At 39.6% G+C, this 9,605-nt stretch overlaps 1 long non-coding RNA gene across 2 annotated transcripts; it reads right to left on the bottom strand.

Annotated features, from left to right (window-relative positions):
* Window positions 1–532: 532 nt before the first annotated feature.
* Window positions 533–9,158, bottom strand: LOC121664773. Of its 2 annotated transcripts, XR_006016124.1 has the most exons (4): window positions 8,937–9,158; window positions 5,291–5,418; window positions 2,893–2,949; window positions 533–2,311 (listed from the first exon to the last, which is right to left on the bottom strand). It is a non-coding gene; the product is annotated as an uncharacterized LOC121664773 (long non-coding RNA). The 2 variants fall into 2 exon arrangements; XR_006016123.1 differs by having other exon boundaries at window positions 533–2,949.
* Window positions 9,159–9,605: the final 447 nt, after the last annotated feature.

Below are 9,605 nucleotides of genomic sequence, written 5' to 3'. Positions count from 1 at the left end.
GTATTAGAAATCAGGAAAGGAAGGGAAGAGACTAGTGTAGATAGTCAAGGCTTTCTGCTCAAACTAAAGGGCAAGAATGTCTAGACAATAGAAGCAGGTACAGGTGTGCTGGGAACAGTGCAAGGACATAGTCTGGCTATGTAGGGATGGAGTGAGGAAGGTCCAGGAAGAGCTGGAAGCAAACTTAGCAGGGGCTTCAAGGAATAACAAGAAGGGCTTATACAGATATGTCATCCAGAAGAGACAGATCAAAGAAAGTGTGCCTACCCTGATGAGCAATGCTTGCAAACTGGTAAAACAGACAAGGAGAAGGCTGAGGTACTCAGCAGGTTTTCTCTTCAGTCTTCACTGGCAATCTCTCTTCCTACACCTCTTGAGTGAGTGAACAGGAAGATAGGGACTGCAAAGTGCTTCCAACTTGTTATGCTCTGATCTGCTGGATGGGTTTAGGTTGTTTCATTTACAATTCTCAGGACGTTCAATAACAAACATTTACTTGCAAACTTTAGAAAGTTAAGGTAGAATAAGCTTCCTGGCTTATTATATATATTTTAAAATACAGCTGGTTTTTTTTAGAAATGTAGCAATACAAAAGCATCAAAATAACACTTAAGAAAATGCATAAGGTAAAAGAAAGAAAGAATAAGAGGAGAAAGGTACATAATCACCACCCTTGGATCCAGCCATGAGACTTGGTTGTTGCAATTTTGACGTTTGTTGGTTGAAGTGATGGTTGCAGTCTTGACCTGTTGGGGGTGGGGGAAGCCCACAAAACGTGAAATCTGTTGGGTTAACATACACTCAGGCTAGGTGGGAACGCCAGGGAGTTTTACATTGGATGATGTAATACTGTGACTCATGGGACATTTTGGGAATCTTTGATACCTTCTAAGATGTTATAGCTGCCTCTTGCCATGGATGTTCTCTTCAGATGGAGCACGAAAAAGGACCTTGTGCTAATTAACTCTGGTGCCCAGAGTCTGTCACTGGCACCAAAACACTGCAGGGCATCAGCAGGAGAGGCAGCACAGATCAAGGCTCGTCCAGCAACTGCAGCCTCTTACATCAGCATGGTTGAATTGATTATGGCCCATCTGAAGGGAGGAATATCTTCAGGCTTACCTGAGAATGTCCCAGTAGTTCATTCTTCCAGAGGGGAGTTTTCACACCTGAGCCCCTTATACAAGGACATCGACAAGATAAAAAGCACTATCCCACCTTGCAGGATTTGTCTCTTGCCTGCCTTTTCCCTTATCTTGTTCAACACCCAGCTTGTGGCCTCAAGTGGTGGGTGTCCATCCCCTCTGTACCTGGGCAGTCCCTTCTAACACAAACTATTCAATATTTCTAAATATTCTAAATTTCTTTGTATTTATCTGTGGCCTGCAGAAGTTGGTGGTTGATAAAATTCTTAGTGATGCATACAGACCAAGATCTGGTACTTGCTGAAAGCCACTTTTTGGAGCTGTGTGTGCATCATATGTGGATTTGTTTCTATCTGAAGATTTTAACGTGATGTATTACAATATCTTAATAATCAAATGTGTGAAATGGTCTCACTCTGTAACCCAGATGGTTAAACACCTGCCAGCCTCTTGACTGGAAGAAGAAGATGCTGAGAATTTTCAGAGCTATCAAGACTGAAAAGACTGGATCCAGAAGTGATGAAGTTGTACCTTTGAAGATATACTGTAGTTAATCCAGGGTAGGGCATCGTCCCTTATACAGTGTGTCACTGTACCTCACCTTCTTCTGCAGGATTCATCCTCTCTGTCTCATGGATGAATGTTAAAGTGGGTCCATAATGAAGAATTGCTGACATGAATGAATCTGCAGAGACTTCGTTGTTCAGTTGCAAACTGACTTTTAATCTGACTTCCTAAGCACCTGTATGGTCTTGATTATTAGCATGCCTAAGAAAAAAATGGTTATGTCTAGAAACAGAATTAGTTTACATTTTTGTTTTTTCCTGGCATATTTTAAACAGGTGTCATCGAACATGATAAGCCAGCCATGTGTATTTCTGATGTCACTGTAGCATCATTTACAATATTGCAGCCAGACTAATTTCAATGTGTAGACTATTTGCTGCCTTCCACACAGACCTCAATTATTTATATTTCAGAGACTGGTTTCCAAATTGCAATTTTGTTATTCAAACAACTGAGGAGACCAAAACAATTTTTGAGATTCACCGTTAGATATGATAACCCCTCATCTATCACTTTTAAAACAGCGGCTATCCCCAGGACAAGACACTTGATTTCCACTGAGAACATGACGAGTCTAGACAGATTTGTGGGACACATATCTAGAAATTAAGAAAAAAATGTTTCAGACTGTTTGTACTGAAAATGATGTAACACTGATCATATTTAGGCTGATATAAATACATGCTTCCATATGCCTTTGAACAGTTAGTAAGGGATTAATGCTAATATGTGGTTAACTCTGCACTTGTAATTGGCCCATTTTCAGCTATCTTTTTCTTTTCTGAAAGCTTTATTTATGAGACAGTAGCAAAGCTGGCAACAACATTGGATTTCTTTACGTGCTTTCAGAAACATGAATATTCAGGTGTGATCTGTGTGAGTCCTGGCATTGGCAATTGTGCCCAGATATGTACTTATCTTCCCTGGGACCGTGCAGGGGCTGTGGAACAAAGTGCCAGGGATGTTTGTATGGACACCTGCAATGGCTTCATTTTCCACTGTTTTGACAGAAAGTCCCCAATATCCCTGGTAATTTGGAGCAGTGACAATTAATGCTGCTCCATATGGCTTCATCCCAAAAATAACTTCAAAAGTAACTTACAAATACTGTTTTTATGAGAAGCAATTCTGGAAAAATCTGGATAAGTGGCTCTATGAGTAAGATTTATATAATACATACAAGCACAGCAAGGAGGGAATTTCAGTTGTCTAAACCTTGAAAAGATACAGTCTTCACCTAAAAAAAGACAAATAGGGAGGATAAAATAATGTTTGTATCTTTAATTGGCTTAAATATAAAGGATTTATTGACCTATTCAACTCTTTTTGGCCCGAAGGAATTTTATTCCTTTATTACAGTTTTGGTTTTTTTCCTGTGGCTTAAGTTATCTTGCTATTGAGCTTGCAATTTTATTTTCAGTAATGAACCAAGTTTCACTCAAAGTGATGTCTTTAAAAAGGTAAAGACACATATGGTCTCAATGGAGAAAACTTCCACTAAGATGCCTCTCAAATGTTCATTATACTTTATTGTCATTCTTCCAGGCCTACTTGTGATGCAACCGTAAGAGATAAATGTTTTCCCAAAGATGTAAAGTTTCAGTTCTATTTTGTTTTCTCAGTCATATTACTAGGTTTTTTGTGGAGATGCAATCAAAAAATACCACCTTCCTTTGCCTCAGGAGGAATTTTACTGGTGCTTTCTTAGGTTGATATTAATGTGTTGAATGTTAACTGTTCTGTTCAAATAGTTCACAGTGCTGTTTAGCAAATATGGAAGAATTCAAGGTCTTCTGGAAGAAGGTAGATACTTATTTTCTGTAACAGTGCAGTTAAATGCCACCTTCAATTTCTTCAGGAAAATGAGAAAGAAAAAATGTGAAACAAAGAAAAGAGACAGACTTGTGAGTGTTTGTATCTAATGTTTTGTAAAAGGAACAACAAAAACAACAGCAAAAGCAAAAAGACAAGTAAATGAAATATTCACAGTCTTGATACTGAATAGTGTCTTTGTCAGCAGTTTTACAGGAACCCACAACTACCTAGTTGTGCTCAATCTAAACATAACTGCAAATGCACTAGCACTACATATTTTAAAAGAAAAAGCTCTGTCCTTTTTCCCATTCCCATTCCCTTAAAGGAAATTTCTTGTGTATTTGTTAGTCTGGTGGCTTTTTCACTTTCTTCTGATGAGGGTGAATGGCCTTGTTTCATCAAAATAGTGGCTGGAAGAAGGGTGCTTGCAAATAGAATATTTTTAATCATCAAAGAGAATCACTCTAGTTGTGCATAACAACTCTGTTTCAATGTAAGCTATTTATTTTCATCAAAAACTTGGTTTTTATCAGACATGATTTTTCACTGTAGCTAAGTGGTTTGGTTGTGACAGGAGCTGCCACTACTCAATATGTGCAGTTTATCCAGGGAAAAAGCAAAAGACATTCCTTTTGCTGTCATCTGGATACGACCAGTAACAGAAAATAAGCACAGCACTAAGTTACACCACAACATTGAAATAAATGAAGCTCCTCTTCCATATTCTTATGAGTGCTTTGAGGTAAGAGAGTACCTACTTGATATTACTGAGTCCCTCTCTAATATTACTATAGACGCAAGCAGTCCTAGACCAAACCTGAGCAGAACCTCACTAATTGAAGGAAGAGAGACCATAAGGAAACTTCTAGAGAGTCAGAGACAGGAATTTCTGTTTATTGGCCTGGCAGAAGATAGTCTATTTAAAGATAATATCTGGTAGTTAAACACAAAATGAGATTATTCAATTTTGGGTATGCAGAAACTGTGGCAAAATATCCATGAGGGGCTGTGTTAAGATACACTTTCCTTAGGGGAAAAATTGCCCTTAGTTCCTATAAAACTGAGGATGGTTTATCAGCTGGATCTGTGTAAGAAATCAGGTCTAGAGCTTTTTAAGAGGAAGGAAAGGGGAAATATTTTCTTCATGGGTAATGATTCTAGTTGTGTTCTTAGTGTGCCTACATTACTCTGCTAAAAGCTCACACAAAAATATGTGGCCAGAAGCTGGCAGTTTGGAGGGGCCTGGGGGGAATGTTGGAGGGTGCTTAGTCTTCACAAAAAGCCTGAAGAAGCTTAGTCTTCAGCACCTGTGTGCCTGCATAATTCTTTTTTTTGCTTCCCACCCTAGGAAATATGTGGTAATGAAGATGTCCACGTAGTTTATTACTAAAAGCAAAGAACATGCAAGTGGATAAATTAATTTTCCTGGGACTAACATCTGCTTCTGCAGAGATGCCCAAACTAGTTCTGAAGGAGCATGGTCACCCTCCTTAGCTCAGGACTCAAGAGTGGCCCAGTGCTCTCCCTGCCCTTCAGGACTTCTCTGCACCACACCTGACTGTGACATGTAGAGGATCTGCACTGGGATCCATGCAGACATACCTGGATCTGCACCAGGACCCCCAGCCAGCAGCTGCATCCCACTTTGAAATGTCAAAGTGCAGCATCTACCCTAGCCCTGTTGCTGTATGTCAGACACAGGTGGTCTGTCTCTTTGACTGCCTCTGGCACTTAATCTGTAATATATGTAGTGTAAGCTTTACCTTAATTGCAAGTAGGAGCAGCTCCAGCATGTGTCTGGTGGACAGAAAGATGTCAAATGAGAGGTGCTGAGGTTCAGATGCTTTCTTGTGTCTCCAAACTGGGACAAAAAGTTGCATTCTCTGGTTCTCTGCTCATGAAAGAAAACATTTATTTGTAAAAGTGGTATTGAAATGGCTACTTTTGACTTTACATTTACATCTATTACACAATATATTGCAGAAAAATGGAAGTTGTTATGCTGGCACTGGCATGAAATTTTCTGGCTTCTTCAAACCAAAGCATATCGGTGGTCTCCTGAGACTCTGAGCAGTCACACATTCTTGTGGAACATCTCAGCTAAGTGATGCTTCGATAGCATTCACAGATGAAAAACCACTCAGAAAATTTTCAGCCACAGCTAATCATATGTATCTCCTGTTGATTAAGGACTCTTTGGCTTCATGACTTTTTTGGGTTTAATGCATTTTCAAAAACATACACAAAAGACCTTAACATCATGATTTGTTGCTTAGAGGCATCTCATACAAGCAAACTATCCTTCTCTCTCAAGACTACAAATTTTTTCTCTTTTTAACATTGGAGTCTCTGAGCAATTTGGAGGTGGGATACTTCTAAGTCTACTACTGGACTTCCAGACAGATATTTCAAAATGACACAACTTTCAGTATGTGTTCCGCACTTCAGGACAAGCAAGGTGGTTACTCTCAGCCCACAAAAAAGAAAGAATTATACAGTATCCAGCTTTTTCAATCCTGGATGATCATTAATCTCTTGCAAATCCAAAACAAATCCACAGAAATCATTTGGGCTATGCAGAAATAACTGAGGGGGGGGAATAAAGGAAGGCAATCACGCTGTTTATTTAAACTGACACCTGGTGAACATTTAAACTTTTTAATTACAGGAAAGTGCTGCAGGGACTTTATCCTGAGGATCCCATCACATCTTACTGTTTGACATAAAGCTCTGGAAACCCAGTCAAAAGTGTTGAAACCATTTGGGCTAAAAAATGGGAAAAACAAGTGCCAGATTTGCAATAATTTCAACCCATGACCTGTCACTATTCTGCTGACATGGAGGAAAGTGGCTGCTCCAAGAGGAAGTAATGCCTCTTGCAGTCAGAGGAGGTGGTTGGCAGCAATCCTAGCAAGGGCAGAAATTTGCTTTGTGCTGCATCTAGCTCATTTAGGAGATGGTGGCGTTTTGCAGGCCAATCCCCATGCTGTGAAAAAATGTGATCCTGCTTGCAGTGTGTAATAACTCTGTGCTGTTTCTTAAGGGGAGTCATGCACATCTGGATTTCTGGCATCAGCTCAGGTTCTCCCAGAAGGTCTGTTCTGAGCTCCCTGTGCAATGAAGTAAGAGCTGTGCATATGTCAGTGTATTAAAGGTTCTGCATGCTGTGAAACCCAGTTAAGGAAGTTTCTCACAGGCATCCCATGCTTTTATATTAGGATCTCCAGCAATATTGCAGTGGCACAAAAATCTGGTAAGAATCATGGCTTTGACTTCAGCTGACAAGTAGTAGTGGTTTAAGTGAAATTTACCTCTCTTTAAAGCACAACTTAACAGATTGCTGTTCACTCTTGTTACTTCAGTGATGCAGAAAGGAAGAGTGCCAATTCAAAGATCAGGAGATGCCTAATTATGTACACTTACTGAAATTTAAGCAACTAAAGGATGACTGCTCAGATGCTGTAGTAGGGATCACAAGTAATGGAGTAGAGGGAATTATCTCACACACTGGCATTATTGAAAGCATGGACACTTTCTGCACACTGAACAGATAATAATTCAATACAAGCTCACACAGGTCAACAATGTCTCTTTGTACCTCAGCATTGATTAAGAAGTATTCACCCAAACATCAAAATCAGTTTTTCCAAAATAATTTTTTCACTGCATAGCATCTTGATTGATGAACACGTTTTAGAAGATGTTTATTCCCTATCAAAAAGCCTACAGTTCCAAATGAGAAAAAAACTTGTTTTTGAAGCCTGTGTGAATTTAATGATAAACTATAATAAATATTTCTGGACATTTCTGTTTTATTTACTTCCATTCCTTCAACACGTCTTGAAGCGAAAAACTGGAATACCTGTTGCAGCGGGGATTGCTGCAACACACATATATCAAACCAGGAGTCCCGTGGAAACGAAGTATATATGGACAGATTCGTGGCAGATGTTTCAGAGATGTTTATTTCTCCAGCCACATGGCCGGGGCTCTGCTCAGGAACTCCTCAGTCACGGGACCCGAGGGTCCTTGGCCACCCTGGGGAACACAAACCAACCAATGGGAACGAGGCTGAGCAGGGGCAGGGAAACCCCGTGTCTGTGCCCTCAGGGCCCCTCTCCCAGGGCTCCATGGCAGGGGAGGAGACCCCAACAAATACCAGCACTGGGAACTGCAAGACATCATGCAGAGATAGAAATGCCTAAAGAGGAAAATTCATCATGTTTGTACTTGAATCAAAACAACTTAAAGCAGGTAGATCTCACAATTTAGGATCCATCTTTATCTGCAAAACCCTCCTGTTTCTGTCAACAGGGATGCCAGCTGGGATCATGAGTTCAGATTCTTATCTACCAGAAAACAGATATTTGACCTGACAAGGAAAGACTAAATTTTATCACAGTAATGTTGACTTTTTCTTTATAGAGTCATCTAAGGTCCTTGAGAATTATGATTAAGACCATTATTTACCTAGGGAAAAAGTACTCCCACAAAGACAGAATTCTAATTATAAAGAAACATTTTTGTTTGCATTTCAGTGAATGTCTTCCTCAGTATTACTTGGTTCTCACTCGACAATGGGAATAATAGGGTGTACTGGTAGATATGTTAGTCAATCTGCAGAAAAGCTCAGGCTTCAGCTATGCCCTTTAATGGTCCTTGAGGATCAGAATAAACCAGCCAAGACTTAATTTTCTACTAATTAAATGGCATTTTTTGTTTAGTCTACATCAATCAATAATACACTGTTTTTAATGGTCAGTGCTCTCTGCCTCTGGCTTCTTACACATAAAAAACTCAAATGCCAATGCCACTCTTGCAATAGGGCATACTGAATTAATTATTTACATTAAGGAGCAATCCATGTTATTAATCTCTGTTGCAGTGTGCAGTTAAGTGCAATGAGGACTGAATCCTGATGACATTACCCATGTAAACTACAGTAATTTAAAATTTATTTACTCCTGAAACTTGACAAATCTCTTGAAAAGTTCAGATCAGCATCACTTTATCAGACAGAGAACCAGATTTAAAAGCCATTAACAGGATGCCAGATGTAATATCTCACTGTACCTTGCACAAACACCATTTTCCCCAAAGATGTCATAAACAGGGTACATTTAAATTAAGAATGCATCCTCCACAACACAAAATGCTTAGAAAGGCAGTTTAGTATGTTACAAACATGTTATTAGTGAGGAAAGTCAAGCTTTTAAAGTTGAAATGACTGTATTAATTCACAGCAGGATCACATCCAGAAATGGTCTCTTATTTCAGCCTAGTGATCAGGTAAGTGGATTTAAATTTCTTGCAAAGACTATTTATTATTCTTTATATATCTTTCGCACTTGCACTCCTCCAGAAATACTCAATTACAACAACAGAGAGAACAAAGTAGAATATTCTCACTTCCGTTTGGATTCCAGACAGTGTCATCACCTAGGTCCATCTTTAAGTTCCCACACACCACTGTGCAAGCAGAGCAGTTGTACCACACACCTCTTCTGCTGGAGTAACACAGAAGGATATTCACCCAAAGCACTCCATCAACAGTGAGATGTCAGCCCATCTGGAAAGTTGTTTACAGGCCATGTAAAAGGGGGGCAGAGAAGAGGATTGACTCAGAGCAGGCAGATTCATAAACAATGACCCAAACATCATTGTTTCAGAAGGAGTGGTGCAAGAGCTAAGCTCCCTCCCATGAGTTTGAGCAGCCAGTACTTATGCAGCAGATAACCCCAGCTGACCTTTCCAGCATTCAAAGAATAATAGCTCTGCTGAGATAAACCAGAATAATAGCTTTGCTGAGATGAACCAGTATTGAACAACTTTTCCAGTGTGTCAGGCAAAACAAATTCTTGGTTCACACCATCTCTGCTGTCTTTCTTCATCTTACATAACTATATCGTATGAACAGAGATCTATTGCAAGAAAATGCCATGCTACTTTTGTTTAAATTCCACTACCTTCCTCTTTCACTATATCTGAGCAATATCTTGTGTTAACCCTCCTGGTGGGGGATGAGAAAAGCAATTAATTTTATAATTTTGGTGCCACAGCATAATTGGTGCCCCCTTT

The sequence above is a fragment of the Corvus kubaryi genome, unplaced genomic scaffold (assembly GCF_017639235.1).
Source record: "Corvus kubaryi isolate FWS band 111438036 unplaced genomic scaffold, C.kubaryi_AGA036_p1.0 37308, whole genome shotgun sequence".
In the NCBI taxonomy this organism is placed as follows: Eukaryota; Metazoa; Chordata; class Aves; order Passeriformes; family Corvidae; genus Corvus; species Corvus kubaryi.
Note: the sequence above shows the minus strand (reverse complement) of the source record. Positions and strands in the feature narration are given on the sequence as shown.